This window comes from Cherax quadricarinatus, chromosome 35 (genome assembly GCF_038502225.1).
Source record: "Cherax quadricarinatus isolate ZL_2023a chromosome 35, ASM3850222v1, whole genome shotgun sequence".
Classification (NCBI taxonomy): domain Eukaryota; kingdom Metazoa; phylum Arthropoda; class Malacostraca; order Decapoda; family Parastacidae; genus Cherax; species Cherax quadricarinatus.
This window is the reverse complement of record NC_091326.1, coordinates 5,941,211-5,967,726: the sequence shown is the minus strand read 5'-3', so window position 1 is coordinate 5,967,726 and position 26,516 is coordinate 5,941,211. Positions and strand designations below refer to the sequence as shown.

General features: G+C 44.7%; 1 protein-coding gene and 1 long non-coding RNA gene across 2 annotated transcripts in view; one reads left to right on the top strand and one right to left on the bottom strand.

Moving 5' to 3' along the window:
• Positions 1–8,231, top strand: part of LOC128695171 (uncharacterized) — a 28,318-nt gene extending 20,087 nt beyond the window's left edge. The window contains exons 2-3 of the long non-coding RNA XR_008407961.2: positions 6,854–6,992; positions 7,666–8,231. This is a non-coding gene — a long non-coding RNA (uncharacterized lncRNA). The remainder of the gene's footprint in view (positions 1–6,853; positions 6,993–7,665) is intronic.
• The window catches only part of NaPi-III (Na[+]-dependent inorganic phosphate cotransporter type III), a 241,285-nt gene that overhangs the window by 121,770 nt on the left and 92,999 nt on the right, over positions 1–26,516 (bottom strand). The window contains exon 2 of the mRNA XM_053785661.2: positions 20,509–20,532. The gene's annotated coding sequence lies outside the window, so the exon portion shown is untranslated. The remainder of the gene's footprint in view (positions 1–20,508; positions 20,533–26,516) is intronic.

Here is a 26,516-nt window from a genome sequence, read left to right as displayed (position 1 = left end):
TTGCTACGTCAACACTACCAACAGTGGCTGAGGTGTGTTTGCTACGTACCAACAGTGGCTGAGGTGTGTTTGCTACGTCAACACTACCAACAGTGGCTGAGGTGTGTTTGCTACGTCAACACTACCAACAGTGGCTGAGGTGTGTTTGCTACGTCAACACTACCAACAGTGGCTGAGGTGTGTTTGCTACGTCAACACTACCAACAGTGGCTGAGGTGTGTTTGCTACGTCAACACTACCAACAGTGGCTGAGGTGTGTTTGCTACGTCAACACTACCCACAGTGGCTGAGGTGTGTTTGCTACGTCAACACTACCAACAGTGGCTGAGGTGTGTTTGCTACGTCAACACTACCAACAGTGGCTGAGGTGTGTTTGCTACGTCAACACTACCAACAGTGGCTGAGGTGTGTTTGCTACGTCAACACTACCCACAGTGGCTGAGGTGTGTTTGCTACGTCAACACTACCAACAGTGGCTGAGGTGTGTTTGCTACGTCAACACTACCCACAGTGGCTGAGGTGTGTTTGCTACGTCAACACTACCCACAGTGGCTGAGGTGTGTTTGCTACGTCAACACTACCCACAGTGGCTGAGGTGTGTTTGCTACGTCAACACTACCCACAGTGGCTGAGGTGTGTTTGCTACGTCAACACTACCCACAGTGGCTGAGGTGTGTTTGCTACGTCAACACTACCCACAGTGGCTGAGGTGTGTTTGCTACGTCAACACTACCCACAGTGGCTGAGGTGTGTTTGCTACGTCAACACTACCAACAGTGGCTGAGGTGTGTTTGCTACGTCAACACTACCAACAGTGGCTGAGGTGTGTTTGCTACATTAACACTACTAAAACACTGGGATAAAGGCTCTGAAACAATACTTTTATACTTTTCTGCATAAATAATGAATTACATAAGTGGAAATACTGACGATTTTTTTTTACTGATCACAAGTTGTTGTACCCTGGGAGAATATAAGCCTTTTTACCACCCCAGGGTAGACCACTGTTATACCTCCGCGTGCTTCTTACCACCCCAGGGTAGACCACTGTTATACCTCCGCGTGCTTCTTACCACCCCAGGGTAGACCACTGTCATACCTCCGCGTGCTTCTTACCACCCCAGGGTAGACCACTGTCATACCTCCGCGTGCTTACCACCCCAGTGTAGACCACTGTCATACCTCTGCGTACTTCTTACCACCCCAGGGTAGACCACTGTCATACCTCCGCGTGCTTCTTACCACCCCAGGGTAGACCACTGTTATACCTCCGCGTGCTTCTTACCACCCCAGGGTAGACCACTGTCATACCTCCGCGTGCTTCTTACCACCCCAGGGTAGACCACTGTCACACCTCCGCGTGCTTACCACCCCAGGGTAGACCACTGTCATACCTCTGCGTACTTCTTACCACCCCAGGGTAGACCACTGTCATACCTCCGCGTGCTTCTCACCACCCCAGGGTAGACCACTGTTATACCTCCGCGTGCTTCTTACCACCCCAGGGTAGACCACTGTCATACCTCCGCGTGCTTCTTACCACCCCAGGGTAGACCACTGTTATACCTCCGCGTGCTTCTCACCACCCCAGGGTAGACCACTGTCATACCTCCGCGTGCTTCTCACCACCCCAGGGTAGACCACTGTCATACCTCCGCGTGCTTCTTACCACCCCAGGGTAGACCACTGTTATACCTCCGCGTGCTTCTTACCACCCCAGGGTAGACCACTGTCATACCTCCGCGTGCTTCTTACCACCCCAGGGTAGACCACTGTCATACCTCCGCGTGCTTACCACCCCAGGGTAGACCACTGTCATACCTCTGCGTACTTCTTTCCACCCCAGGGTAGACCACTGTCATACCTCCGCGTGCTTCTCACCACCCCAGGGTAGACCACTGTTATACCTCCGCGTGCTTCTTACCACCCCAGGGTAGACCACTGTCATACCTCCGCGTGCTTCTTACCACCCCAGGGTAGACCACTGTTATACCTCCGCGTGCTTCTCACCACCCCAGGGTAGACCACTGTCATACCTCCGCGTGCTTCTCACCACCCCAGGGTAGACCACTGTCATACCTCCGCGTGCTTCTTACCACCCCAGGGTAGACCACTGCCATACCTCCGCGTGCTTCTCACCACCCCAGGGTAGACCACTGTCATACCTCCGCGTGCTTCTCACCACCCCAGGGTAGACCACTGTCATACCTCCGCGTGCTTCTCACCACCCCAGGGTAGATCACTGTCATACCTCCGCCTGCTTCTCACCACCCCAGGGTAGACCACTGTCATACCTCCGCCTGCTTCTCACCACCCCAGGGTAGACCACTGTCATACCTCCGCCTGCTTCTCACCACCCCAGGGTAGACCACTGTCATACCTCCGCCTGCTTCTCACCACCCCAGGGTAGACCACTGTCATACCTTCGCCTGCTTCTCACCACCCCAGGGTAGACCACTGTCATACCTCCGCCTGCTTCTCACCACCCCAGGGTAGACCACTGTCATACCTCCGCCTGCTTCTCACCACCCCAGGGTAGACCACTGTCATACCTCCGCCTGCTTCTCACCACCCCAGGGTAGACCACTGTCATACCTCCGCCTGCTTCTCACCACCCCAGGGTAGACCACTGCCATACCTCCGCGTGCTTCTCACCACCCCAGGGTAGACCACTGTCATACCTCCGCCTGCTTCTCACCACCCCAGGGTAGACCACTGTCATACCTCCGCCTGCTTCTCACCACCCCAGGGTAGACCACTGTCATACCTCCGCCTGCTTCTCACCACCCCAGGGTAGACCACTGAACTTAGTCATACCTCCGCCTGCTTCTCACCACCCCAGGGTAGACCACTGAACTTAGTCATACCTCCGCCTGCTTCTCACCACCCCAGGGTAGACCACTGTCATACCTCCGCCTGCAAGACAAACCTCTGTATGAACTTTCACTTTCATCTAAACGAACCGGTTAACGAGAGGATCTTACCACCTGTCAGACCTTACCTAACACTTTCTCTCATCCAAACAATATCCTAAGAAATATTACTGGGATAAGTCTAAACAAATATAACATTTATTAATGCTATTACCGAGAATATGGAAAGCATTAAATTACTGGTTACCGGGACTCAGATATTACTATAGGGAGAGAGTTGTAAATAATCTGAATCTTAGAGAACTGGGGGAGAGGATGCAAGATGTACTGGAAACAGGTAACTCTCTTACGGTTCACTGGAGTTTCATAAAAGTAGCCATCGCCTTACTCCATTCATATATCTTCACTCGTTTTTTTTTTTTTTTAGCGGACTTACGAAATCATAATGACATGATTGTAAACCAGGGAACGGGCGGGAATTGAACCCATGACGAGTGAGTCGTGAAACTTCAGGCCACTGCGTAAGCCACTGGACCAGCTGGCTACAATAAAAACAAAAAAGGCACAATACCGTGACTGGAACAATACACAAATAACTTGCACAAAGGAAAGAGAAAAGTTTATGATGACGTTTCGGTCCAACTTGGACTATTTACAAGTCACTCTCTTCTTAATGAGGTTGTCGAGAACAACCAGGAAATAATGCCCATCTTTACATTAATCTCCCATGGTACATAAAGGGACCGATTCTCTACTGCCAGGAAGACCATGTTCAATTATCTCCCATGGTACGTGACGGGACCGCTTCTCTAGTGCTAGAAGACGATATTTACTCTCATTGTGACTCATGAAATCGTAAAAGCACGACTATAACAAACCACGGCACGAGCGGAGTCTGAAACCACACAGGCCTGGAGTTTTACGGCTCACTCGCCATGGGTTTCAAAACCCCACTAGTACCGCGGTTTATTTACCTTCAGCAGCAGAATGATCAGAAACCTTGAGTAACCGTGTTAACAATGACCATGTGTTAAGATCACACTGCTGAATCATCACACACGAACCTCTACTTCCTCCACCCGAAAAAAATATAAAGAGGAAGTGTCTTTAATAAACCTGGGCCGTTATGTCTACACTGTGGCTAGTAATGTTGTCTACACTGTGGCTAGTAATGTTGTGTACACTGTGGCTAGTAATGCTGTCTACACTGTGGCTAGTAATGCTGTCTACACTGTGGCTAGTAATGCTGTCAAAGTTCACACAACTGTCAAGGTGTTCACCACTCCCTATTTCTGCAAGTCTAGTTTACTAACCCTCATCAATACATATCCGCAGTTCCAGACAGTTGTATGTATTACATGTACTGTATGTATATGTGTATGAATGCAGTGTTCTGTGTATGCAATAGAACGGAAAGAAATTTCTGAATGAATTACAGTATGGCTACTGTAACTATTGTTGCTCGTGTGTGTGTTTCTTTCACCAATTTGTGGTTGCAGGGGTCGAGTCACAGTTCCTGGCCCCGCCTCTTCGCTGGTCGCTACTAGGTCCATTATCTTCCTGCTCCTTGAGCTTTATCGTGCCTCTTCTTAAAGCTATGTATGATACCTGCCTCCACTACATCACTCTCCAGATTGTTCCACTTCCTGACAACTGATAACTGAAGAAATACTCATCTGAGTCTTCAACTTCCAGTTGCTGTGTCCTATCACTGAAACCTGGTGTTTGTGTGTGTATGCGCGCGCCTAATAAACTGAACTTAACGAACAAGTGGAACTGCCCTAAGGGGTCAGAGATTTTATCCCTAACTGGTATACTCATTGTTTCTATTACCTCATGGTTACTATGTAAGCACAAGCCTACCTGGGATTAGGTGGTAGCCCGTTCATAACAGCTTCAACAGGTGTTAGTCTTTTAAAATCAGCATAGGCTCTGGTGGCCTGGTGGTTAACGCTCTCGCTTCACACGGTGAGGGCCTGGGTTCGATTCCCAGCCAGAGTAGAAACATTGGACGTGTTTCTTTCCACCTGTTGTCTATGTTCCCCATCAGTAAAATGGGTACCTGGGTGTTAGTCGACTGGTGTGGGTCGCATCCTGGGACACTGACCTAAGGAGGCCTGGTCACAGACCGGGCCGCGGGGGCGTTGACCCCCGGAACTCTCTCCAGATAAACTCTCCAGATAGGATGTACAGAATATATCTAGTAGGATGAATCCTATTCGAGTCAGTTGGTCTAGTGGTTAGCGCACTGGCCTGAGTTATAGGACTCGCCCTGGGTTCAAGCCCCACCCGTTCCCCGATTTAAACACTAACTATATTGTTATAATCAGTATCTACGAGTTAACATGTGTAACAACTCACAACTCGCTGTTTACACTTCAAAACGCTGTCCTGGACGCTTATTATATTGACTCACGAGTAAGGCTTGTGGCTCTTGCTGTGTCTTCAAGTTGGAAGTGGATCGTCGGTGTGGTCCCGGTCCAGGTGTGTTCCATAAGGTGACCCAGCAGTGTCTTTATGGGGTAGGAAAGATTCTCTTTCTCGCCTTCAGTAACAAGGAGACAATTTTCTCCCAGCTGAAGGTGACAGATTTCAACACTGTATGTAACCCATCTTGGGTGACTGAATATGACAGGGCAAACACAGTTATTATTTCCATTATATATCATAAAAGAAGGTAGCAGCATATTAATATTATATCCAATTTTGTTTTAGAAAAAAATATAATTTTCTCCACAAGGACAGTACATGATCACTGACCTCTACAGCCTAACTTAGCGGAGACAGCAGTAGCATATGATCGTGTGTCATCTCGACCTCGTCAAGAATGGTCCACCGCTCTGTTGTGTAGCTATTAATCTCGTCTCCCGCTCACGTCATTGTCCTTACGTTTTCTTTTATGCGAAGTGCTAAACCTGTGTGGTTCATTCAGGGCAAAGAGTGGTGGAGACACTATCCTCAGTCCGCTAATAAGGAGGGAGAGACGCTGCTCTCGTGACCAGGCTCTGCCCTCTTGGTGTTTCATTTTCAGACGATTCTCTTAAGAGCCACATAAGTTTCCCAGTCTTCTAACATGTTCATTTTTCCACTATAATCTACCTTGTCCATAATTACTATCGCATTTCCTTTGTTTCGTAAAGTGAAATCCAGGATCTTTCATTAATTCATGGTATAACTTAACAAATGTTTGAGGACAACCTGCAACGCTAATACATCTTTGGCAACATCTTCTATTATAATGAACCGTGAAGGACATCACAACGTCTTGATCTTCACACCTCATTATAAAACATTATAAAGAGATTCATCTCCACTATTTTCGTTCCACGTATTTGTTTTGTAATTTAGTAACTAACACAAGATTGCTGCAGTCAAGTTTCTACGTCAGTGAAAACTGTGCCGCTGAGAAAGTAGTGAGTTTGAGGGTCAACCATCATGGTAGTGGGTGAGCCAGTCTTCAGTGGTTGCTTGACTGATTCATCACATTTAAAACACATCGACCACACGAGGGTCATTAAGGCTGCGTGTCACCTGTACAACACTAGTCAAGGATACTTTACTACCTAATACCAACTCTCAGTACATATATATATATATATATATATATATATATATATATATATATATATATATATATATATATATATATATGAGAGAGAGAGAGAGAGAGAGAGAGATCGGTGTACAAAGTGTACCTTCCTAACAGTTAAGTGTCTTATAGAGGTAAATAATCATTCTGCACACGTTATGTTTTACGCACCTGAGAGTATGTTCACTAGAACAAACCTGGGTACTTCACAATCCCCAGACGCTGTATGACCCCTACAGGCTAAGAGTTTCGCATAATAATAATAATAATAATAATAATAATAATAATAATAATAATAATAATAATAATAATAATGATGAGCCAGGGGCTAGTAACCCCTCCTGTATAAATTACTAAATGTAAAAAAGAATAACTTTCGTTTTTCTTTCAGGTCACCCTGCCTCGGTGTGAGGCGGCCGATGCGCTGAGATAATGATAATAATAATAATGAAGTGCGCAAGATTCAAACAGACTGTTGAGTATGGTCTGGAGAGCCTCGGAGTCGAGAAGAGATAAGAGGACAGGTTCAGGTACACAACAGCTGTGTTAATATTGAGTCATCTAGTGATGGGGAAAAAAAAATGAACTGTTACACGAGTGATCCATGCAATAAATAATGTAATATACACTGTCTTAACTATTTACCGACTGGACTGACAGTTTAACTCCGTCACCTCTCCAGTCTTGAAGAATCTTACAATGATGATTTGACAAATGTGCACCACCTGGATAGCTTTATTTGGCGAAGTTTCGCTAAGTAGTGGCTTTATCAGTTCAATACAGAGGTAACTGAAGTTGTTAAAACTGGAGACAGTAGAAGAGGCAATCAGTCCCACAGCCTTGATAAAGCCACTGGTTGGCATGACTTCTTTAAATTAAGTTACCTAGGTGTTGCGCGTGTCCAATTCCTCACCTTGTCGGTACCACTATAATAAACCATACCACGGGTGGGGATAGAACCCGCGATCAGAGTCTCAAAACTCCAGATCGTCGCGTTAGCCACTGGACGCGACGGTCTGGAGTTTTGAGACTCTCTGATCTCGGGTTCTATCCCCGCCCGTGGTATGGTTTGTTTGCAATCGTGTCATTACGATTTCGTGAGCCATTATAATAATGATGCTTGTCTGACGGAGCAACACAATAGAATCGGTACAAAGCATATCTCTTGTAACCTATTTACTAAAACTCTGTCCCAACTCTCAGGCATGACCTACTTCCACTAGTTGGTTCCATCCATCACTGACGTGACTGCTGCACCTCGTCTGACTCCAGTATATGAGAGTCCATCTTCCCGCCTATGCTTCAGATCTATAATCACCGGTTTCCAGGCTGCGGGACTGATCACCTCATTTTCCACTGTCTTCTGTGTATAGTTCTGAATGATCACTTCATCTTCCACTGTCTCCAGTTTCAACACCTCCAATTACCTCTGTATTGAATTGATAAAACATGATAACGTCACTGGTGGTTGGAAAATCTTCATACAAAAGGTGCCCAGATGGTGCATGTGTGTCAAATCTCTTAGCTTGAAAAATATACTATTGCTGCTTATGCTACTACTATTTCTATTCCCTTCTTTCCCCCACCCCTTATCGTATGCTATTTAAGTCTTTTATGCTTTCCTCGCCTCAGTTATGATTTGCCAATGATTCCGGACGGACCGAAATTTCGTCAAAGTTCTCCCAGGTGTGGGTTTTATCAGCGCTCGCAGAATGAGCTGCTTATTCGCAAACTAGCCGCTGCTGGAAGCAATAAAGCATTTCTCAACAGCTAATAATTTTTTACCCACGAAAAAAAAAGTCTATTTAAAGATAAAGATAACTGTAGAAGTGTCTTAAGAATAAAATAGTTGGAGGTAGTAATCTTGACCTCCAGGACTCTGGCTGTCACCGTCTCAGTCGGGATCTAGGTCATGATCTTGATCATTCTGTGCGTCCTCCCTCAAGATCCTCCTGCAGGGAGAATAGGCAAGCAGCCTTGAATTAAGAGCCTGTATTCACGATCCTTGACCTATATTCGAACTCGGGCTCTACGAGAGTAATGAGACGTAGCGTTAGAAAATGGATGTGTATCATCTTCCTGGACGGCAAGGAAGAATTTGATTTTGCGTTGTACATAAGCGGTATGAAGATGAAGAGTTAGGCACAAGTGCAACATGTGGGTATCTATTTGTACACGTATCGGCATCCAGTGGCTTTATCAATATAAATTCAAGGACATCATGTCCTTGAATTTGTATTGATAAAGCCACTGGATGGCGAAACGTCTACAAATAAAGATACCCACATGTTGCACTTGTGTCTAACTCTTCGACTTCATTTGATACACCAGAGGTTAACGAACAAGCTGGAGAAATACGATGGGAGAACATGAAAGGTAATCCAGTGGATTAGGACCTATCAAAGAGTAAAAGAGTGATGGTTCGAGAAGTATCTCAGTGGATGACAAATGAGTACGGGGTCGTCAGGACCAATGGTGAGACTGGTAGTATTTCTGATGCAGGTAATTAAGCCGTATGTCATCCTCTTTCTGGACGATGTAAGATGCTGAGGCGCATACGAACGGGAGAAGAGAGCAACAGACTTCAGGGGTAAATGGACAACTGCAGCAGTGGTCACATGAGTCTAGTATAGTTCACAAGGACTGGTCTGTAACGAGAGACTAAGGAACTGAACTTCAATAACTTGAAGATAGAATAATCAGAGGCGACATGATCACGACGTATTGGATCCTCACAGGCATTGATAGGATTGTTAAACACAGTAAGAGATAGTATAAAATACCGACGAATGTGAAACAGGACATGTGCAATGTTAGGATATTTTCTCGAGGAAACGTTCGACACGACTGAAGAAAGCATTCGGGGCGAAACGTTCCTTCAATCAAATATCCTAACACTGCACGTGTATCCCACAGACGGAGGGACAGAATACTTGGAAGGAAAGGATAAGAAATAATGTGTTCGATTTGAAATGGATTTCTCAAGAAGGAGAATGTGCCACAGACGTCAGGAAATACCTCTCCAGCCTTAGCCTGATTGAGGTATTGAATGACACGAATAAGAAACTGCTAAATGCATGACACACTCATATGGCTAGGAATCTGCCCATCAATAATCATAAAAAGGCGGCGCCAGGAGTTGTCAATTAAACCCACGCAATCACAACAAACTATACAATTCCAGCTTGATATTCCCGACTCGAGATAATTTCTAAGACCCTGGTGTTGAGAAGTTAAGTTTAATATCTTAATTATGCACACCATACCCATCCTGTGGGTGGTATTCAAAAGATTATAGAGATACATAGTGGGTCCAGGGACTGGGCCGCAAAGCTTTGATAGCTGAACAAGTTACAAAGGTAATGGTCACAATCATGGTCCACAATATGCAACAAGAGATGTCATTGTTGGTTTTCAACTTCCTGATACATTTCTCTGATACCTGCTGTCAGACTCCGCGGAGCCTATATCATCAAACCTATCCGGTGATAAAAACATCCTTGAATCTTCATAGAATGTACAACCAAGAGGCTTAATTCTTTGCGCGTGAAGAGGGGATTTGGAGAGTACAACATTGAGAGTAATTCTGTGTGTGAAGGAGTATAGTTGGTGATGGATGGTGGCGTCAGTGAGTAGCCTCGTGTGACGTGGGTTGGAGGGTGTCACGCCCACAGGCATGTGGTTGCCCATATTCATAATAGACAGGATTTCACTGCTGCTAAGACAGTCAAATGGGCAACTGTTTAGCGAGCCTTAAAACAGTGATTGCCTGAATTAGACTTCTAATCCACACGGTGGCTCCGTTTTGTTATATGGAAAAAAGACCCAACCAAGTACGTAAAACAAACATGTTTGTGGAACACGTGTCGCTCTTTAAAGAGCTTTTTGCAATCGTTGAAAAGCTTTTACTTAAGAGCGAAACGCTGTCCAAATGATGCCCTTGTTTTGTGTACTTGCGTCCTTGTCCTCGAGTGACGTTAATGGAGAGTTTTAATGATGAATACAATCATCTTAGTAAGTGCAGTGTAGGTGTTCTTGAGGACAGTGTCACCCAGGATATCATAACACTTGAATTTATATACACTTTATACATTTATATATCAACATTTTATATTATAAAAACCCTTTATACAATATACTAATATTAATTTTTAAAAGGGTGGAGGGCCAGTGGAAGATCTCTGTCAGATGACAAAGCTCTCAGATCAGCGTCAGGAAACACTTTTCCTGCTTCCCGACCAATCTTACCTCTCCTAATCAATATACTGTATACAAACGCTTCATACATTCATACACAATGGCTGTGCAAAGTCATCAAGCGGAAATTTTCATTCGGGAGAGATTGCATGCATGTGGCCATAGCTAGGGACACTCCCCCCCCTCAAACACACATAGTGGAGCACAGGAGAGATAGGGGAGGGGACATGATGACATATAAAATACTGACAGGAAATGACAAGGTGGATAGGAACAGGATGTTTCAGAGATGGGACACAGCAACAAGGGATCACAACTGGAAGTTGAAAACTCAGATGAGTTACAGGGATGCTAGGAAGTATTTCTCCAGTCACAGTTGTCAGGAAGTGGAACAATCTGAAGAGTGATGTAGTGAAGGCAGGATCTACACATAACTTTAAAATAAGAGATACGATAAAGCTCATGGAGCAGGGAGAGAGTGAACACAGTAGCAATCAGCGAAAAGGCGGGGGCCAGAAGCTGAGAATCGACCCCTGTAACGACAAAAAGATGGGTACACACAGACAGACAACTAGTAACTACTACTCTCACACACACACACACACACACACACACACACACACACACAGGGGCCAGGAGCCAGGAGCTTGGACTCGACCCCTGCAACCTCAACTAGGTGAGTACAGTATTGCCAGGATCCGTGAGGGTTATGCTGGTGTAGTCACTTCTCAAGGGGACACCGAGACACGGGACTCGTCAGTCTGGCTGACACCCGTAAGCTTGCGCAAGCTATGCAAGAAAGGTATAAAATACCGACAATATGAAAGTTAAGACACATGTGCAACATCTGGATATCTTTATTGTAGACGTTTCGCCATCCAGTGGCTTTATCAATACAGATTCTAGGACATAATAGGAAGACAGTAGAACTATATACAAAAGATGAGGTAATCAGTCCCTCGGCCTTGGAGTTAGTGTTCACAGCTGTGAACACTAACTCCAAGGCCGAGGGACTGATTACCTCATCTTTTGTATATAGTTCTACTGTCTTCCTATTATGTCCTAGAATCTGTATTGATAAAGCCACTGGATGGCGAAACGTCTACAATAAAGATATCCAGATGTTGCACATGTGTCTTAACTTGCGCAAGCTAGCTGACAGTGACATCCGTAAGCTTGCACAAGCTGGCTGACGCTGACACCAAACTCCGCTTATTTACACAAACTAATGGCATGTGTATAAGCTGTCCATTGGTGCTGTGTCGTCTACTCTTAGGATCACATCTAAGAGGTACAGTTAGCCACAAACATGACCCAGTGACACACAAATACACTATGTACACTTACAGACGACATTTCACCCTAAACAGAATTCCAGAAAGCTCTAGAGCGAAACGTAGTTTACAAGTGAAGGTGTGTTCTGTACACATCGTATGTAACTGTCTATCCCTGTCAGCAAGTCTCGTCTCTCAGTGTATAATACCGAGAGTTGATCAGCAAGACGTGTGCAATACCGAGTGGGCGAAACGTCTCTCTCCGAGATACACACGTGCTGCACATTTATCTTGCTCATCGACTCCTAAGGCCTTTTCGCATCCGGTACGTTCAACATCATTCACTTTACAGGTGCCATTCTTATCTTCATTCCAAAGTATTAAGATCCTGTATCCCCCCCCCTCACAGTAAACAACATCAGCCATTGTTTTTCCAGACAACAGCATTAATTTGTCCAAATAATTTTGAAGTGCTACGATATGTTCCTTAGAATTTGCTATTGTTTTTCTCGAAGAGGGAGCTACGGGGTCTATTTTTGTAGAGCCAAAAGAAGGTGAGAGGAAAGAGAGGCGGAGATGTAGGTGCAGTAGAGGTTGTATTAATGTTGGTAGAATTACCGACAATAAGTTGGGTAAAAGGACACAAGTGCAGCTAACGGAACATTTTACTGTGGTTTTTTTTTTTTTTTTTTTAGTGGGATGGATTTGTGAAGGACCTGCCCAGTATGGGCCAACAGTCCTGCTACAGTGTTCCTCCTTTCTTATATTCTTTAGTTGTACATGTGTCCTTGCAGTAGAGGATGTGGGAAGGGTATGGAAGGGGACCATGATGTTAACACACCCCAGATACAGCCATGACGTGCTGATGTATAAATACGCCGGAAGAGGAGCGCTGCCACAGCTCTTCGTCGTCATCAACTAACCCGTTTTCCATTGAGTTGGTGGGATACCAACCCTTCAAGGAACAAAGAATTAGACACATGTGCAACATCTGGGCATCTTTACTTGCACACGTTTCGCCATCCAGTGGCTTTATTAGTAAAATATAGAGAGATAATATGAAGACGAAGTATATACAGAGGATGAGGTAATCAGTCCCTCAGTCTTGGAGTTCTTTAAGAGCACCCTAGTTTTGAAGAATCTTCAAGACTGAGGGACTGATTACCTCATCCTCTGTATATACTTCTAGTCTTCATATTATGTCCTAGTATTGTACTGATAAAGCCACTGGTTGGCGAAACGTCTACAAATATACCCAGATGTTGCACACGTGTCTAATTCTTCATCTTGTCGGTATAACCTGGAGAGGGGTTTCGGGTATCAACGCCCCCGCGGCCCGGTCTGTGACCAGGCCGACAGCTGGGCTACCAGACGTAAGCTGCCTAGTGAAAAAAAGAACATAATAGGAGAAACTTTTAATACGACGTTTTCATCAAGGTCTATGCGAAAAGTCAAGTCGATTTCGACGACGAGACTTCGTTAATTTACCGTTGATTGTCGTTGTTTACCGAGGATACATTTTGAATATTCTCAGTAAAAAAGAACATTGTGTAACAGGTCTTCAACACTTTAGCCTTGATCGACAGTAAAATATGTAAGATATGTATACATTTATACAGGAAACTACAAATATAAGATGTCTGTCTTCCTATTATGTCCTAGAATCTGTATTGATAAAGCCACTGGATGGCGAAACGTCTACTACAATAAAGATATCCAGATGTTGCACATGTGTCTTAACTTTCATATTGTCGGTATTTTATACCTTTCTTGCACAACTTGTCAGACACTGCAACATCATGGAATCTTGGTTCAGAGGACATCTACAAGACCTTCACGGCTGCTGCAACTAACCCATCCCTTTGGGAAGGACCTACTTCCACTGGGGAATCCCGCCTACCAGTGACTTTGCCCTCGTCTGCTGCCCGTCCCTATCCACTGACGCCTATATAAACCGCCAGTCTTCTTGTCTTTGCTCCAGATTCTCCTCCACCACGATGCTGTGAACACTAACTCCAAGGCCGAGGGACTGATTACCTCATCTTTTGTATATAGTTCTACTGTCTTCCTATTATGTCCTAGAATCTGTATTGATAAAGCCACTGGATGGCGAAACGTCTACAATAAAGATATCCAGATGTTGCACATGTGTCTTAACTTTCACATGGGAATCTTTATTGAAGAAACGTTTCGCCACACAGTGGCTTCATCAGTTCAATACAAAGTAGAAATGGGTAAGGAGAGGTGGAATTCGAGGTAATCAGTCCCTCAACCTGGAATCGATGTGTTCAGTCCATCACTCTTGTAGGAAGTGCAGCATAGGGCCAGAGAGGTGGCTTATATACGGCGAAACGTTTCTTCAATAAAGATTCCCATGTGTTGCACAAGTGTCTCAATTCTTCAACTTGTCGGTTTTCAAAACGATTCACCACACTCCTCGCTGTGCTTGTATCACGCTCCATACGTTAATCAGTTCTGCCTACACATTCTTCCTCTAGTAGGCTTTTTTTACAATTGGCTGGAGAACAGGTACGATGACGCCGACAATATGTAGATTTAGACATGTATAGTTTAAAACATTTATTGGGGAAACGTTTCGCCACGAGTGTCGTCTTCAGTGCTAAGAAACCACTCTTCAGAAGCTATAAGAGTAGAAACACTGTAGCAAGCCTGATGGCCCATACTAGGCAATTCCACTCTTGGCAAAAGGACTAGCCTTGTATGGGCCAGTATGCCTTTTGCAGTGTTCCTACATTCTTAATGTTCTTATATTTTTAAAAAACGTTCCCTCATTGTCTGAGCACGTGCGTCTTCATCTCCATTCTTTAGAATGTTTTGTCTACGTCTTCGGGGATGTAGATGTGGGAGGTTTCAGAGAGAGAGAGAGAGAGAGAGAGAGAGAGAGAGAGAGAGAGAGAGAGAGAGAGAGAGAGAGAGAGAGAGAGATAGGTTGCTGGCAGCTGAGCTGAAGCAGGTGAAGGAAGAACCACCTCAAGAAGACAGGTACGATGAAATCTATATTTGTGGCCGAGACTGTAGCCTGTTCTTGGAAGGCCTAGGGACTAAACACCGTCATCATGCAAATGCAAAATAAGTAATAATGGTAGAAGTACCGACAAATTGTTAAATTTCGATGATGCAAAACACCGATGTGTTGATGAATAAGACACAGGAGCAACACTCACATGTTTATTTTTTACTTATCAAATGTAAAGTAGAAGGACAAGTGTAACTAATGTGACATTTTATTAATAAAAAAAGGCACAATAATAATAAAAAATAACAAAAACATTTTACTGTGGCAATGTTTCGCTCTCTAGGAGTTTTGTCAAGCCGTTACCGGCTCCTGGAGAGTAAAACGTTGCCACCATAAAATGTCACATTAGTTGCAACTTTGCCCATTTACCTCACAAATGCAAAATTACAAGTGCAACACTTTAGTAACAAAACCGAACCATACAGGTGTTGTGCAGGTGTTTTGAAACATCGGCTCGCCGGTACTGTGTACCATCACAGTTTGTTGAAAGTCAACACTGATAGACTGAACACATCGACTCTAGGCTAAGGGACTGATTACCTCAAACTCTTCCTCTCCTTACACCCTTCTGATTTGAATTGAACTGATGAAGCTACTGTGTGGCGAAACGTTTCTTCAATAAATATTCCCATGTGATGAATGGTTTGAAAAACCGACAAGTTGAAGATTGAGACACTTATGCAGCATATGGGAATCTTTATTCAGGAAACGTTTCGCCACACAAAGACCTACTTCGACAGTAGGTCTTTGTCCAAAGGTTGAACAAGTGTTGAAGAATTCTTTGGACTGATGAAGCCACTGTGTGGCGAAACGTTTCCTGAATAAAGATTCCCATATGCTGCATAAGTGTCTCAATCTTCAAAGATTCCCATATGCCGCCTTGTTGATGATAAACAGGGCGCGGGCAGCACCACGCCCTATCAAGGCGTGGTGCTGCCTTGATGCTGGTGAAAGGCTCTTGATCTAAGGAACTAGAGCCACCCTCCCTTTCCTTGGATCAAACCTGATTACTTCTCATCCCTCTACCCTCCAGGCGCTGTAAAAAATCATACGGGTTTAGATGGAAAAAATAACAAATTGCGAACTCAAGAACACTCTGCTGGAAACGTTTTCGTCTTCAAAGATCCCAGGACCGAAACGTTGCCAACCGTATGAGTTTAGTGCTCTCCCAGTTAGCTTGCTCTTTATATTGGCAACGCGACATTACATAAGAACATAAGAATGGAGGAACACTGCAGAAGGCCTACTGGCCCATAAAAGACAGTGTTGTATTACTTCTTGGGAAAAGCGATAAACTCGTTGGGGGTAACGCATTGCGTTGGGGAATAGGAGGGAATCAGATTTGATCCAAGGGAGAGGAACTGCTCTAATTCTAAGAGTTGACGTGGAAAATTGTCAAGTGTCGCTTCCACTCTTGTTCCTCGTAGCGTCACTAACAAGGAATTGTACCAAAAGAACTAAAACCTGAAAGTGGACACTTCCCCGAGGCTGGGGAAGTACCCCTTAGTTAGGGAAGTACCCCTCATGCTGGGGGAAGATCCCTGAGGTGGGGAAGACCCCTGAGGCTAGGGAAGCACCCCTCATGCTGGGGAAGCACCCCTCAGGCTGGGGAAGCACCCCTCAAGCTGGGGAAGTACCCCTCAGGCTGGGGAAGCACCCCTCAGGCTGGGGAAGCACCCCTCAGGCTGGGGAAGCACCCCTCAGGCAGGGATAGTACCCCTGAGGTGGACCCCCGAGGCTGGGGGAGGGCTGGGGAGTGCCAGGAGTCTCCCACGTTACACACTTGTCTCAGCCACCATCAATGGACAGTGACAGTCGCCTCAGCACAAACGCTCCGACACTTGTATAGACAACTTACACTGTCCTATGACACCGATGTACATTATTACGGAGTGCAGTAGAGTTGCTGGTTAGGTTACAAGCTTATCGATGGCACGAGGGTCAATTATGCAGTATTTTGGCAAGCAAACACTAGTTACAGGACCTAAACATACTATATTATGAGGCACTTGTAAAACATTTGGGGACCAATTACCTCAAACTCTTCCTCTTCCACGGCTGGGTTTGAGAGGGACCTGCCCTCCCAAAGCAACCTACGTCTCACCTCCTGGCACTATATAAGGCCCCATTCTGTCACTTCAACTTCATATTGTTTCAGACAACGGAACAATGCTCTTCTCCAGACTGAGGGACTGACCACCTCAAAACTTTAAGGGTGATGGACTGATTACATCGTCTTCAAGTATCTTCTGCTTCTATCAACTTTTCTGTACTCGACTGAAGAAGCCTACTGTGTAGGCGAAACGTTTCGAAATAAAGATACCTAACTGTTGCATATGTGTCTTACCTAACAACCTTTGTCTGCATTGGACTGAAGTCACTGTGTGGTGAAACGTTCTCACAATAACGTTGCGCAACTGTCTCGTTTATCAACTTGTCGGTTTTGTGGACTATTTATTCACAACTGAAATATGCCTAGAACTTTTAGAGATCCTTTAACGAAAGACTCCCGCAGCCCGGCCATAGGCCAGGCTTGTCTGGTGCTAGCCTCATCAACCAGGCTTTTGCTGCTGGCGGCCCAGTGACCCTCATGTCCACCACAGCCTGGGTGATCTGGCACTTGGTGGAGATACTTGTCCAGTTTCCTCTCTAAGATCTCTACAGCTTCCCAGCAGCGACTAATAACTACACCACATACCAGGTATTGGAGTTTCTCTTCTTTATAACTTCCTTCTGTCTTCTCAGTCTCTACCACCATAAAGCAGCATTCAAATGTAATCAGTCCCTCAGCTGAGGGACTGATTACCTCAACTTTTGTATATAGTTGTGTCTTCCAGTTTTCTCCTTGAATTTGTATTGATAAAGCCACTGGAGGGCGAAACGTCTACAATAAAGATACCCAGATGTTGCACATGCGTCTAATTCTTCATCATAAATTTATATAAATTCTAGTTATTTTTCTGGACAATTTGGGATTAATGTTACATTGTGCTAGTTTGGAAAGGTGAAAAGGACTTAGAGGACATTGCTAACTCAACACTACCCTCGTCCTTGGACGTACTTCTGTTACAAGGGCACCTCAACCTCTTACCTCAAGTGCTACTTGGCACTGAATGTACTGTGTTGACTTAGCCGTCTAAACTCAAGTGGTGGAGCCGACTAATATGACTTGACTGCTGTCTAGTCAGTGGTGGAACTCACTAAAACGACTTTACTGTCTATCAAGAACTATGACTTAGTCCTCTGACAGTAGTCTACATTACTGCTGCCACAGTAGGTAAATTTTGACAATGTCCTTGACGTCACACAGACGTTATAAGCACACAAGCATATCAACGGAGATTTAACCCACGATAACCTAACACAAACAACGCGAGTCACTGAACCACTCTGGTGTCAGAGTAATGGGTTAATACGTACGACCTTTACTCCTGTCTATATTACAGTTACAGTGAACATAGCGTTGACGTGAGCGTAAGCATTCCATTCATTTAACAGTGGCCGCGTAGGAGCCGTCACGTGAATAATAGCAGTGAATTGTAGCGACCCCAGTAGTGACGCACGTCGTGACCTCAAGCGAATTGAATTTCCCCGAAGTGAACATCTAGTGATATACAGCATATGATATGTAACAGTGACATACAGTGATATACAACATATGTAACAATGATATGTTTTAGTGTGTTATGAATGTTGTATAACATTTTCAGTAAACATACGGAATAAAATGTGAACATGCACTAGGACAATATTCACAGGGTGTTTGTGTGTGTGTGTGTGTGTGTGTGTGTGTGTGTGTGTGTGTGTGTGTGTGTGTGTGTGTGTGTGTGTGTGTGTGATACACGCAACTATTAGTCTATAAAAAGTCTTATCCCATTCCTTGAACGATGGTGCAGTTACACATTTCTTCACACTTCAGAGAATCTTCAATATGGAAGTTTGGCTACAGGAACGTCAGCATCAGGTTGCAAGAAAAGCTTGAACATTCTCTCTCTCTCTCTCTCTCTCTCTCTCTCTCTCTCTCTCTCTCTCACTATGTTTATGCAAATGTTTAAAGAAAATATGTGCCTTTAAAAGCCCTTCTGGGCTCAGCCTGCGTGAAGCTGTACACGGTATTATGGGACACAGAGCTGGTGGACGGGGTGTAGGGTAGACAGTCTGGGTGGAGGGTAGACAGTCTGACAAGCGGGTTGGTGGGTGGACAACCGGGCAAGCGGGTAGGCGAGTATATACTGAGCAGGAAGAGAGGCGAGTGATCGTGGATGAGTGGGTAGGTGGGCTTGCAAGGAAGGGTAGACGATGGACGGCAGTGGTGGGTAAGTAGTTGAGAGGGTAGGGTGGGTGGGTGGTTGAAGGGGAGCGGCTCTGAGTTGCTCAGAGCACTTTACAGTTCACTCTGCCAGGTAAACACATCAAAACCACAGCGTCGGCACTTTTCATCCGACATATCACGTAAATCGTGCGTAGCGGAGTGTTTTGGCACTCGAGGCACCGAATTTCCTTACCTCTGGCCCTGCCCTTGGCACCCCAACCTACCCTAGTGCCCCCTAGCGTCTCCTATTATGCTATTTCTGGCGTCTCCCTTCCTACCCTCACTCAAAGCTTATCATTTTCTCCATCCCTTCGCATTTTCCCCTTTGACGTTATTCTTGGCATCTTACTCCTTTACCTCTCCTAGCTTTACCACTTTCTATTTCTATTCTGTCCGGTCGTTGCTATCAATTATTTCTTCACTGTATTCATCATGTAACCTGTCTTCTATGGCTAACTTTTTCTTATCTCACGTTCAACTTCCAACTTTTCACTAACTGACGCTGATAACCCAACTTTTCTTTATCTTACGTTCCTTTCCTTTGTTTTACGTTCAACACAAGTTTTTCCAATACAGAAGAAAAACAGACACAGATGCGGTACAAAATGATCCTTTACCGACTACGTTTCGCCCACACAGTGGGTTTTATCAAGTCACAAACATACTATACCGTATTTGTGTCATTTTTCCATCGTGTCGGTATTTTATACCAATTATCTCTATCCAGTATAGAAGAAACTGTACGATACTCAACAGTTTGTATTAACTGAGGAAGAATTAAACAAAAAAATACGAACGGTGGAAAGTGTAGTTCTACAAGGGTGAGGGCTGTGACCCTTGCTGTTCACAATCTACATTAACGACCTAGATTAGGCGACAAACAGTGAGAAATAGAGGGCAGCGTGGAGCTTCGGGATGATTTAGATGCTATGTTAATATTGCCAACAGATTTAATCTCGAAACCACAGGCAAAACAACAAAAAAATAACCGTGGTACCAGTAAACTAAATAATATAGAGCAAAGTTAAACCGGTTGTGAGAGACAGGAATTCCGGTTAGCTGAAATCTGAGGCCAAAACAGCAGTGTATAAATGTCTGAAATCTAGCCGTTGATCTGGTTCATATTATGAAGCGTAATAGACGTTGATGTCTCACAGACATTCATACATACTGTTCCTTCATTGTTCCCTAAGCATAACAACAGGTGGAGAGCAGTTGCCACTTACCTTTGCAAGACCCGGTGTCACCACCTGCCAAGAAAATAAAGTTATATGATAATTACTGATAATTTACAAGTTGCATAATTCTTACAAGACACAAGTGTCTCATCACAAGACATCACTGTGGCATCACAAGACATCACTGTGGCATCACAAGACATCACTGTAGCATCACATCACTGTAGCGTGAACATGGTTGATACCTGGTACCAACTATACATCCAGACTATCATAAAAGGGTTACACTTGTGTGTAAACAGTCACTTCTAAGAGTGTGCAAGATGGCACTTAAGCGTAAGAGACACACAACATAAATGACCAAACTTCACGTTCTTCCCCTACGTTTTCACTTCCCTATTATTTATATAGTTCGTTATATCTTCCCTCTCTCCATCTTTCCCTCCAGTCCCTCATCCGTCGTATTCTACCTCCCCCCCCTCTCTCTCTCCATCCCCTCTTCAACTCCTCACACACTCCTCCTTCCCTCTATTCACTTCTTTAAGCTTCCTGGCCCCCTACTTCACCTTCACCTACCCTTAAGACAATTTATTAATGTTGCAAGCGCACCTTGCCCCCTCCCCCCGCCTTGTGTAGGTAATAATGTGTGTGGCGAGACAGGCATCTTCCTCAGGTGACCTTGGCACAGGTATGGGAGAAGGAATGTTATTTGCATTACCACATGGAGCTGAATTTCAGCTGCCATTTCTCTGGCCATCCCGGCGGTTTGTCTGGACATATATACTTTCCCTGTCATCTTCATGTTTCTCGTCATTGTTTCACAATACATAACTACTTCCCGTGGCATGTTACTTACATATACCAGACACAATACCATTTATATAACCTCACTCGGCACACCTGTCCCTTCAGATACCTCCTCCACAACCATTGTTAAGTATTCTTTAATACATTACAATGAGCTTTCTCTGTTATCACCGTCTCATTGTCTAGTTTATGAACCAATCTTTTATATATTTTTTGCTGGAGTCGAGGCAGATGCAACCCACCACGACTCACTTTCCTCGCAGAAAACCAGTGGGTCGTGAAACAGGATTTGCCATCAGCGTGTGCTGCCGTTCACCAGACAACAGTTCTCCAAGTGCTTCACAATTCTCCGTCTGCGTATCATATCTCTTACAATAGTATACGTGTCAATAACACCGACATGCAGTTCCTTCCTTGAATACAGTAGTTACATTTATTTGTTTTATGATCTGGTAAGTGTTCTTTATTTATTGACGTTAAGAATTTTGCTAATAGTTCACACAGTACATTTACTCGTTTCAGTGGAACTCAGGAAGCATATTTTCACGTTCATTTGCTTTTGTGAGGATGGAATGCAGCAGCCTCTGTTAGTCTACTCTTTCTGGTGGTGGTTGACTTCAGACAACATTGCCGTCAATCTTCTGGTCATCACATACTTCCTTTTTATTCCTTGTGAGCTCGCCGCCTTCTTGTATTACCCGGTCTTTAACTGTGATCTTCCTTCTGACGTAACTGTGCAACGCTTTCAAACATCATTTAGTTTTTGTCACTCACTTTCTCTCTTCACCCATGTGAATGCATTGCTACAACTTCGAGTATTTTCTCCCAGCCTCTGCTTTTACTGCTTTTCCATGTTTTATTGCTTGCCGCTGCTGCTACTCCTTTGGGACACAGACTCCTTCACCTCCCGGCACTTTTGGGCTAAGCATTCCACCATCTCATTGCTTTTCCTTCCATTTCCTTTCTCCTCTGTATTGCCTCCTATATTCTGTCAGATGTACGCAAAGTGAAAAGTTCAATCTTATGTGTTCGTTCTCGTTTTTTTCTCTCTCTCTCTCTCTCTCTCTCTCTCTCTCTCTCTCTCTCTCTCTCTCTCTCTCTCTCTCTCTCTCTCTCTCTCTCTTTCTCTCTCCCCCCATGTTATTTCCCAGATATGCTGACAAACCCGTTATCATGACTCACACACTGGCCTGGAGTATTACGACTCGCTTGCCAGGGGTTCTAACCCCACCAGTACCGTGGCTTGTTTTATGCTGACAAAGTTTTCAACACTGCCTCGATCATCTTAGCTATACCTATACCTGATCCTCCAGGGAGTTCCTAACTCTCCCAGTTTATTTTATATGGTTAAAATCTTCCATGATCAGTTACTTTTCTTTCCTTATGTGAACTCAACTTGGAGCTTTCGCTCTTGTCTTCACACACTAGTTTCGGTCTCCCGCTATTTGGTGGTGGGTTGCATATTACTGTTGCTGCTACCTTGGGTCCACCAATCACGAATGTGTAAGTACTTATTCGCTTTATCTTTATCCTCAGAGTTCCTCGAAAATCCGCTGATTTCTAATTAGTAGTCTTAATCTTGTGTACTCACCTATTTGTGGTTGCAGGGGTCGAGTCCTAGCTCCTGGCCCCGCCTCTTCACCGGTTGCTACTAGGCCCTCTCTCTCCCCGCTCCATGAGCTTTATCAAACCTCGTCTTAAAACTGTGTATGGTTCCTGCCTCCACTACGTCATTTTCTAGGCTATTCCACTGCCTTACAACTCTATGACTGAAGAAATACTTCCTACTATCTCTCTGACTCATTTGTGTCTTCAACTTCCAATTGTGGCCTCTTGTTTGCGTGTCCCCTCCCTGGAACATCCTGTCCTTGTCCACCTTGTCTATTCCACGCAGTATTTTATATGTCGTTATCATGTCTCCCCTGACCCTCCTGTCCTCCAGTGTCGTCAGGCCGATTTCCCTTAATCTTTCTTCATAGGACATTCCCCTTAGCTCTGGAACTAACCTTGTTGCAAACCTTTGTACTTTCTCTAGTTTCTTGACGTGCTTTATCAAGTGCGGGTTCCAAACAGGTGCTGCATACTCCAGTATAGGCCTGACATACACGGTGTACAGTGTCTTGAATGATTCCTTACTAAGGTGTCGGAATGCTGTTCTCAGGTTTGCCAGGCGCCCATATGCTGCAGCAGTTATCTGATTGATGTGTGCTTCCGGAGACATGCTCGGTGTTATACTCACCCCAAGATCTTTCTCCTTGAGTGAGGTTTGCAGTCTTTGGCCACCTAGCCTATACTCTGTCTGTGGTCTTCTGTGCCCTTCCCCTATCTTCATGACTTTGCATTTGGCAGGATTAAATTCGAGAAGCCATTTGCTGGACCAGGTGTCCAGTCTGTCCAGGTCTCTTTGAAGTCCTGCCTGGTCCTCATCAGATTTAATTCTCCTCATTAACTTCACATCATCTGCAAACAGGGACACTTCTGAGTCTAACCCTTCCGTCATGTCGTTCACATATACCAAAAATAGCACTGGTCCTAGGACCGACCCCTGTGGGACCCCGCTCGTCACAGGTGCCCACTGTGATACATCATTACGTACCATGACTCGTTGTTGCCTCCCTGTCAGGTATTCTCTGATCCATTGCAGTGCCCTTCCTGTTATATGCGCCTGATGCTCTAGCTTCTGCACTAATCTCTTGTGAGGAACTGTGTCAAAGGTCTTCTTGCAGTCCAAGAAGATGCAATCAACCCACCCCTCTCTCTCTTGTCTTACTTCTGTTATTTTATCATAAAACTCCAGAAGGTTTGTGACACAGGATTTGCCTTCCGTGAATCCGTGCTGGTTGACATTTATACTCCTGTTCCGTTCCAGGTGCTCCACCACTCTCCTCCTGATAATCTTCTCCATAATTTTGCATACTATACACGTCAATGACACAGGTCTATAGTTTAGTGCCTCTTTTCTGTCTCCTTTTTTGAAAATGGGAACTACATTTGCCGTCTTCCATACCTCAGGTAGTTGCCCAGTTTCCAGGGATGTGTTGTTAGGTAAGACACATATGCAACAGTTAGACAACTTTATTCCGAAACGTTTCGCCTACGCAGTAGGCTTCTTCAGTCGAATACAGAAAATAGGCAGGAACAGTAGAGATGTGAAGACGATGTAATCAGTCCATCACCCTTGTAGTCGTAGAATTTGAGGTTGTCAGTCCCTCGGCCTGGAGAAGTTCAGTTCCATAGTCAGGAACTATCTGAAGATCAAGCGACAGTGCGGAGACTTAAATACTTCAACACATCCAGGGATGTGTTGAAGATTGTGGTAAGTGGTACGCACAACATATCTGCTCCCTCTCTAAGGACCCACGGAGAGATGTTGTCCGGTCCCATTGCCTTTGAGGTATCGATGTCCCTTAGCAGTTTCTTCACCTCCTCATCTGTATGTATGTCGTCCAACACTTGTTGGTGTCCCCCTTGTTGGTGTGTGTGTGTGTGTGTGTGTGTGTGTGTGTGTGTGTGTATTGACAGGCGGGGAAGATGGTGCATAATCTACATAAAATTGGGTCAGCTTCCCCTGAAGGACGTCAGTGCCTCAACTTCCCTGCACGATGGAAAAAAAACAAATGCAGGATAATATGATCCATTATTGACTACGTTTCGCCCACACAGTGGAATCTATCAAGTCACAAACAGATCTGTTTATTACTTGATAAAGCCCACTGTGTGGGAGAAATGTTGTCAATAAAGGATCACATTATCCTGCATTTGTGTATTTTTTCCATCACGTCGGTATTTTATACAATTTATCTCCTTCCTCCTCCATATTAGAATAAGTGTTGTTGAGACTGGTACCAGCGTCCGTCCCAACTCTGAGTGGTGTTGGTGATGACTGCAGCAGTGTGAGGACCAGCCAAGTCTGTCATGAGGCTTTACTCAATGAAGGGGCTGCCCAGCCCATTACCCTGACGTAAACACGTGCCAGGAGAAAGCCAAAGACCACTTACGTACACATGTCCGTGTGTGATACGTTCATCTGCTGCCTCCCACACTTCACCCTACTTGTCGTCACTTGACGACCCACATAAAACAGTTTTCGCGATACGCTAACCCCATTTTCACCAAGTATAACTTAACATTAAACGATCATCTTGGCAAATCATCTTCCTGGCTGAGGAGACTATAAAAACTGGTGTAGCGAGAGAGACTAGAAGGCTGATCTCATTAAGCGAGTAACTAGGAAGGTTGATCTTGTTACACAGTTGATAACATTAAGAAGTGGTCAGATGATGTGGGAGTTTGACACTAGTCACATTAATGATTGTCTCCTTGTGTGTTCAGGGTGGCAAAAGTAATAAAATAACATTTTCTCGTTCAGTTGTAACTTGATAATAAGAACAAAAGAAAGGAGGAACACTGCAGCAGGCCTACTGGCCCATACTAGGCAGGTTGTTCTCAAACCCACTAACCAAAATATGTGCCCAATCCATTTTCAATGGTACCCAAGGAATAAGCCGCCTTGATAACCCCATTAAACTCGTGTAAGTACCACTTAAATCCATCCCTCTTCACTAGTGTATTCTTCCAAGGTGGACCGAAACGTCGTCTATTGTTTCTTTTCGAAAGCGAGTCATTATTAGAATTATTGATAAAACAAACTTTCATTTAAATTTCAGTTCCATGGACTGGAACGATATCGTTCCAGACCTCAAGTACTTCTGCTCAAAGGTTGACGGACTGATTACATCCTTATTTCACTAATACACCTGCTGCCTCTATGACTGAAGAAGCCTACTGTACAGGCGAAACGTTTCATCAATAAAAATACCCAACTGTTGCAAAGGTGTCTTAATCTTCAAATTACAATTCTTCCTAGCTCATCCTATCACTTCCCCGAGTTCCAGTACCTGGACCTTACCTGTCCTGTCATCAATATTACTACAGGTTCTTTTCCCCCGTTCTTTCCGTTACCTGGATGGTATCCCTGGGATCAACGCCCCCGCGGCCCGGTCCATGACCAGGCCTCCCGGTGGATCAGGGCCTGATCAACGAGGCTGTAGTGTACAGCATTTGTTGTCTGTTCTTCCCGCATGGAAGCATTTGGAATGTGTCACTGGAGAGTTTAGGAGGCTTCAATCCCCCCCCCAGCCACACAAGGTCTCCTGCTACTAATCACCCTGGCTGTCTCCCAGTACTATTTCTGTCTCCTGCCCTTGTGTTTGTTCAGTGTTGTTCTCGCTCTTTTAGGCAAGATGTGG